The following is a 7,519-nucleotide window of genomic DNA, read 5'->3' as shown; positions in this document are numbered from 1 at the left end:
ACAAGGGTACATCAGAGGTTTGACTTATTAAATAATGTCGTTCGAGTGAACATCATCATTTTTTCTGGGATTCGGAACAAGAGATCGTTGTGTAGCTCTAACTAATTTACTTTAAATTATTAAGTTATTGCTCGATTTGTAGAGGTAGCTATGCAATATGTAAAATAAAAATAAAAATTCTCTTATCATCCATGTTAATATTGTTCCTCTTTTTTTTTTTATTAATTGAGTGTGTAATTTTATAGATAATATTATTTGTAATCACATATTGATTATTGCATAATTTTCTTATATATTTTTTAAACTACGTAATTCGTAAACTATTTATTTGTCGCTATTATTGATTTTCACATATTTTTTAGATTTCTTAGCACACAATTCAATTTATTTAGCAATCACATATTTAAAATGCAATTAGCATTAATCTTAAAAAGGATTTGCAAAGACATGGAAGAAGTTCAAACTCTTTACGTCTTAAAATTTTATTTTGGCTGGTCAAGTTTAATTTTTTTCGAAAGTTCAAATTTTTTAATTTTGTTAAAGAAAGTAACTAAACTACAATTTTCATCTTTATAAGTTCACATAAATTTAACATAGGATAGGATAAGTTTCACGTGTGTCATCATAAATCTTATGAACTAAGAAAATAATAATAAAAAATTTCAGATACCATATTTATTTGTACCATTTAAATAAATATAACATTAATTAATGTAAGATATGCGTGCAAAATACATACATTAAACTAGTATATCAGAAAATTATATAAAAAATTATTTATAATTTAATAAAGAATAAAGATAGAAAATAATAGTGATAAACTTGTTAGGAATTTTCGCAACTTTCACTAGTTTTTAATATGTTAGTAAAACAGTACTCCATTTGCTACTTGGAAACGCCCATTTAGCCAAATTTTCTACAGGTGAAGGATTTGATCCTGAGAAGAAAACTAGGAGCATGGCCATCTTAATGAACCACCAAAGTGAAATATGAGTGTGGCAGCTGAAAGGATTTTTTGATAAGCATTTGTGTACCTGCTAGATGAATCAATCAACAGAAAGATCCAACATCGGCAGATGAAATTGACTAAAAGAAGATGATGCCACTGAAGAACATTGTCACTCATTCAGGTTCACCCTGCAGTATTCCATCTCTCTTCATCTCCCTCTCTCTACTCTGCATTCTACCACTCTCTCTTTTTTTCTTCCATTCCTCTCCAATCCTATCATCCCTGAACCCACAAATCAACCTTCAGACACCTCCCAATTCCATCAAAGTTTACGTTGCAGATCTTCCAAGATCTCTCAACTATGGCCTATTGGAAAATTACTGGGCTTTAGATTCAGATTCGAGAATTGGGAGTGAAGTAGACAATGAAATAAGAAAGACCCACATAGGCAGAAGTTCCAAAAAATTCCTTCCTTATCCAGAAAACCCAATAATCAAACAGTACAGTACTGAGTATTGGATCTTGGGGGATTTGATGACACCTGAAAAGTTAAAACTTCGATCTTTTGCGAAAAGGGTGTTCAGTGCTGAGGAAGCTGGTGTGATTTTTGTTCCCTTTTTGCAACATTGAGTGCTGAGATGCAACAGATTGTGAACAAGGGTGTGTTTAGGAAGAAAGCGGGGACTGAGGACTAAGAAAGACAACGAATGGTTGTGGACTTCTTGAAGCACACTGAGGCTTGGAAACGCTTTGGTGGACGTGATCATGTGTTTGTTATTACTGGTAAGTGGTAGAATTCACTTATGTTGCTAGGATTCTTCTAAAATGTTGTTGGATCCTTCAAAACTACATTACTTTTGAAGGATACGACACACACCCATCGACATTTTTGAAGAGTCTGAGCAACATAGGAATTCACAGCTTTGTATACATCCTTATATGTCATTGCCTTCAAAACGTTCAGCTACTTTGATGTCAGTCAATTTTTGTTCATGAAATTTTAGCAGTTTGCTCTGTATCTAGGTCTTTTCCATGGGGCAAGTTAGTCGTTCCTACCTAAACTACTTTCCAATCACTATTATGCATCTGGAGATAGTACATTAATGCTATTGAGGAAATCTGAGGTTATAATTCTTTTCTTAATTTGGAGATGATTTGAGAGTCTCACAATAGGAAAATTCTAGGTTTGGTAGTTGAGTTGGATTGGTGGATACAAGATGCTACTATAAAGTAAATTTCGAGTTTGCTGTTGTATTATTTTTGGTACCGAGGATCTGATTAGCAATTTCATAGGGGATTTTGACTCATAATAACTATGCTCCAGAGTCTGTTAATTTCTTAGTTATTGTTTATTGTGCATCGTTACTTGAAAGATTGGACATCTGGTGCTTCTGTATGAAGTTTGTATAGTTCTTCGTTTATGCATATTTAAGTCTTGGGTATGATCAGTACTTTATGCAGTAGATGTTATTGAGATAGAAACTGATCGTTTTGCAGTTAGGATAACCATTTGTAGAGGGGTTCCATTCTTCTTTACATCTTGATTTTTGGTTTAAGTAACTTCTGAAGCGTGGAAATAATCTGCATATGAAGTCCCTTTTCTTTCTTTTTTACCCTGAAATAAAAGAAGGAGCTGAGCCAGCTAATTTTCCTGTATATTCTTTAGAAAATGCTCTTCAAATTGGCATTAAACAACCCACCCTCCGTAGGCGATTGGGTTGATGGCTAGATTACGTAGTGAACATCCTTACCTTTCACCGAGTAGGTGGAGGATTCCAACTTCATATGTAGCATTCCTTCCTCCTTTTCCTTTTGTCCAATGCCTTGTGTTATGGTAAAAAATTTGAGGAGAAACAGACATCACTCATTTAACGACGTTGGACAGTTGCATTAGTGTTTCTACCCCTAGAAGAAGCTTCCCTTTTTCTGATAACTTGATTGAAGAAATTAAAGATAGCTCGTGGAATAGGAAATCTGAATTTAATGAAGATAATAGTCAAGAAATAGGTGGATATACTTTCAGGCTGCAGCTCAAAGTTCAATTGAAATGCAACACCCATCTATCTGATTTGAATTGTACTTGGACTTTCAGGCGTTAGCATAGATTCAATTAAATCATGGGTTAGACTGCAGCCGTGATGTAATGCATGGATTCTGATATATACTTTGGCTATTGTGCTCTGTTTGCATATAGTTGTATTCATCATTTACTCATGGTTACGACCTTATCAAACAGTCACTGAAAGATGCTGCTAAAAGTTTCTGATTTCAATTTGGACTCTGTGATCTTGCAAACTTAACTTAAAATTCTGTATAAAAATCATCCGGATTGTGGCACTTCTATTATAATAGAGCTTGCATTTTTTACCAGTTCACACATCAGAAGCTTTGTGATAGAGACGATGAAAAATGATTAATTGACCTAGGTGGAGAATTGATTGCCCTGCTTCCTTTTTTCCTAAATGGGCATGCACCTATGGTGATATTTCAGGTGTATGTCAATTCATTCTTCATGGCACATATGTGGTGAAGTGCACTACTATTTTGATGGTATTTTGTTGGATGAGCTATATCTTGCTATTTCAGTCTCCTTCCTTTGTCCACACATATTATTTAGTCCAGTGCAGTTGAGATCACCGCCTTATTATTCTTCAAACATTTTTCATCGCACATCCTTTGCTCCACCTTGAATATGACCCAGTATTCTGATTCTTTCAGTTGCTTTGTGATTGACAAAAGCTGTTTGTTGGTATGGTGTTGACTCTTTATTACGAGCAGTTGTGCAACTGATTTTAAAAATCACTTCTGATCTTGAACTGAAAGTAGCAAACAATCCCAAGTTTCTTTTTCGTTAGATCGTCTTACCAGCCTTGCTTTCGTATTAACTGAGCAATGGTTCTTTCCCAATTATGTTCTGCCTGAAAACAAATTGGAAGTGGAACAACATCTTAACATCTTATGCCATGTCAGGTTATTTTAAAACTTGAAGCATTCTTTGGCAGACCCTGTCGCTATGTGGCATGTGAAGGCTGAGGTTGCTCCAGCAATTCTCCTGGTGGTTGATTTTTGTGGGTGATACAAGCTCGACTCCAAAGCGTCTAATGAGAGCTCATCTGACATGATACACCACACTCAAGTTTCATTGCTTAAGGATGTCATTGTTCCTTATACCCATCTACTTCCTCGTTTGGCCTTATCCGGAAACCAGAAACGAGAAACCCTTATTTACTTCAAAGGAGCTAAACATAGTCATCGGGCCAGTATTATTAACTTTTTTCCACAAGTCTAGCTAAATATAATCTCAACCCTGCTTCTAACAATTTGTGTGCATATGATTCATATTTATGTGCAAGTCAGATCATATTTTCTCTTAATTGCTTCTTCACATATGACTGCGACTCTTTGCATAATGACACAAACTATTGGAGAAGCTTTTGTCATTTAATAGTAGTTGTTCGTCATCTCATTGATATGACAACATTGTCTTTCATGGATAGCATTTTTCATCCAAGATATTTTACCTAAGATCATTTCTTAAGGTAATTTTCTGTTATTTGGTCAGACATAAAGTTGGTGGAATTTAATGAGGGTAGAAGGTGGAACTGGCACTTGGATCTTGGTGTTTGCTGACGTGTAACTTATATTTGTATATATGTCAAAAAGAGCAGGTAATTTATAGTAGGTGGAATGAGAAGAAAAATGACCTATGACTTCAAAATTTAATTCCAGCGATCTGAATGACTTCATAGAGGGAAACAATTTTGTAAAGCTAGGGAGAAAAATAGGAGCTTGAACGTAGGCACTAAGGCCTGATAGAAAACAAGGTCCTTGAATCCAAAGGTGTGGCATACCATCAATGAGGTAGGTGAAAATGGGTGAACAAGGTTCTATCCCCAGTAGGGACAAAAAAATGCTAGGTGATTTTTTCCCCACCGGCTTAAGCCGTGGTGGATAGAGTTACTTGGTACTTGTGCTGTTGGGAGTTAGTGTACCCGATGGAAGTTCAGAGAGAGAGAGTTTGCTATGTACTGTGATACAAGAAGCACAAGGGAAACACGAAACAAACACCAAATCAGTCCACAAGTTTGAAGAACCGAGGACCCCTTTGGTGACCACTCTCGGATTCACTACAACAACAATGAAAACACAATAACAACATGATATTGAAGATGTAAATACACCAAAACAGCAACAATATGGCGAGATGGACAACAATAACAAGATAGGAACAACACAGGGTTTTACTAACAAGAGATAGAAACGGTTACAAGAACACAAACTACTACAAGATTACAATAAAAGTAAAGGGATAGTTAGATAGACTTAATGAAGGTATAATCTTAAGAACCCAAGAGCATATTCCACTCTTGGACCCTTAACACTACACACAACGTTCACCTATCTCTTACGAAGACACAAGGTCGGAATCCACCTCCCAAGCATCACGTTTCCAAGCCATGAGATCAACAAGAGTGATTCCACACTCTCTATGCCTAATTTCGGTTTTGGTGCCTCAAGGAGAGACGACTTGTGTTTCTTTGTGTTTCAAGACTTACAACATCATGAATAATCTAAGTCTAAAAGCCCTACAATGTTCTATTTATACTAGGTTACAAATAAAATACAAAATGTCCAAAATGCCCTTTTAAGGACTAGGCTCCCTTCAAGTGTATTTAGGGGCTGCCTTGTTGTGTTCCAAGGCTCCTCTTTACACTCCAAGTGTGAGATTAGGGTCGGTTTGGTGTGTTTAAGTCCTTCACTCGCACACTCCAAGCCCCGGGTTCATTACATTCTCACAAGCGTCCATCTTCGTGGTCGTACTTGTATCATACTGCCTCCTTCGCCAACTATTACAGACACAAAAAACCCTTTGCTTCAATGGAGCTGAACATAGGCACTGGGTAGTTTGTTGAGTTCTTCCAGACATCTACGTAAATATCGTTTGTTTCCCTCTTTGGAATCATACTGGATGTATGATCCATTTTATTTGTGAGTCGAGCCAATTAATTTGTTCTTGCACTGGAGCTTCTTCACAAGATTATGACTGAAGCACCTTTTGATCGCAGTTCAGACGATATAGACAATTATGTCATCAGATTTTGATATATTCCATCAGATTGTCAGAAAACAATGTATTACAATATGATTGTAATTGCTTGGCCTACTGTAAATGAACTTGCTCTATGTCTAGAAATATTTTAAAGTATAACTAAATTATTGATGGGAAAAATTATTTTCAGGGTGAAGCATAAAAAAGACCTGTTGTATGTTTACTATTCTTCACTTGGCTACATATGTGCAATGTTTATAGACGTTTCTCCCTCTGAAAAGATTGCCATGTCTAGATTAAACCATCCCACTTCTTGCTCGCGTCGTTGTGTATTTCTTTGTGCAGGGAGGCATTGTTCGGGAAAAGCTTTGGGACTTACTAATAAATGAACCGAGTAGTGATCGAGGAAGGCTTCCCAAATGCCACAGGAAGGGAGCAGTCTATAAAGGGAATGAGGACTTCAGAGTTCTGCTTGCACCCTTCAGGGGACACACCAACCTCGTGCAGACTTTTTGATGCTGTTCAAAGTCTTTGTATTCCTGTCATTGTTAGTGACAACATTGAGCTCCCATTTGAAGGGATGGTGGATTATGCAGAATTTTCGGTGTTTGTTGCAGTTAGTGATGCCCTGCAGCCAAGTTGGCTTGTGAACCATCTTAGGAGCTACTCCAACGTGCAAAAAGATAGGTTTCGCCGTAATATGGCTCTGGTGCAGCCCATTTTTTAGTATGAAAATGGTCAACCAGGTGGTATTGGTCCTATATCTCCAAATGGTGCTATAAATTATATATGGAGAAAGGTTCACCAAAAACTGCCCATGATCAAAGAAACTATAATTCGTGAGGAGGAAACCTCCTGGTGTCTCAGTTCCACTTCGTTGCCATTGTACCTGATGAGTTTTTTGTGTCTTTTTCCTTTATCTTGCTTCAAAAGGTAATATATTATCTCATACATGGTTCATACTACAGGGTAAGGAACTAGTCTAGATTACACAGTTCCTTTAAGATCTTTTCCTCACAAAAAAAGGGAATCATAGTACACTGAAAAATCACAGTTTTCCACAACATCTTGTTCAAGGCTTTGTTTAGTTGAGCAATCTGCCAATTGATACTTCCAGAGGAGAGGTTGGGTTCCAAAATTTTAGTCCCAGATTATCTTCTTCTGAGCATGCTTGTAGGTAGCTTGGTCGATTCTTTTTGCAAATGCATTCTTATTCCCCATTAGAGTTTTTCATAGAGTTAATACATAAAAATGACCCTAAACTTGTCACCAAATTATAACTTTGACCAACTTTGATAGTGCACAAATATGATTTTTAACTATTCAAAACCTGAATAAATATGACCTCCGATTTTGCAACCCCATGCGTGAGTCTCACTCGCGCCTACATGGAAAGGTAATCTAATCACATGGTGCCACGTCGTTAAAAGGGCTGACTTGGAAAGAGGTCATATTTGTGCAGTTTTGAATAGTTAAATGTCATATTTGTGTACTATCAAAGTTTTGATTTTTGTGTTAAA

The 7,519-nt window shown here is 36.5% G+C and overlaps 1 pseudogene; it reads left to right on the top strand.

Annotated features, from left to right (window-relative positions):
* The first annotated feature begins 846 nt into the window (after positions 1-846).
* On the top strand, positions 847-7,060 carry LOC107867959 (annotated as a pseudogene).
* Positions 7,061-7,519: the final 459 nt, after the last annotated feature.

This window comes from Capsicum annuum, chromosome 4, assembly GCF_002878395.1.
Source record: "Capsicum annuum cultivar UCD-10X-F1 chromosome 4, UCD10Xv1.1, whole genome shotgun sequence".
NCBI classification, from domain to species: domain Eukaryota; kingdom Viridiplantae; phylum Streptophyta; class Magnoliopsida; order Solanales; family Solanaceae; genus Capsicum; species Capsicum annuum.
This window is presented reverse-complemented; position numbering and strand designations above follow the sequence as displayed.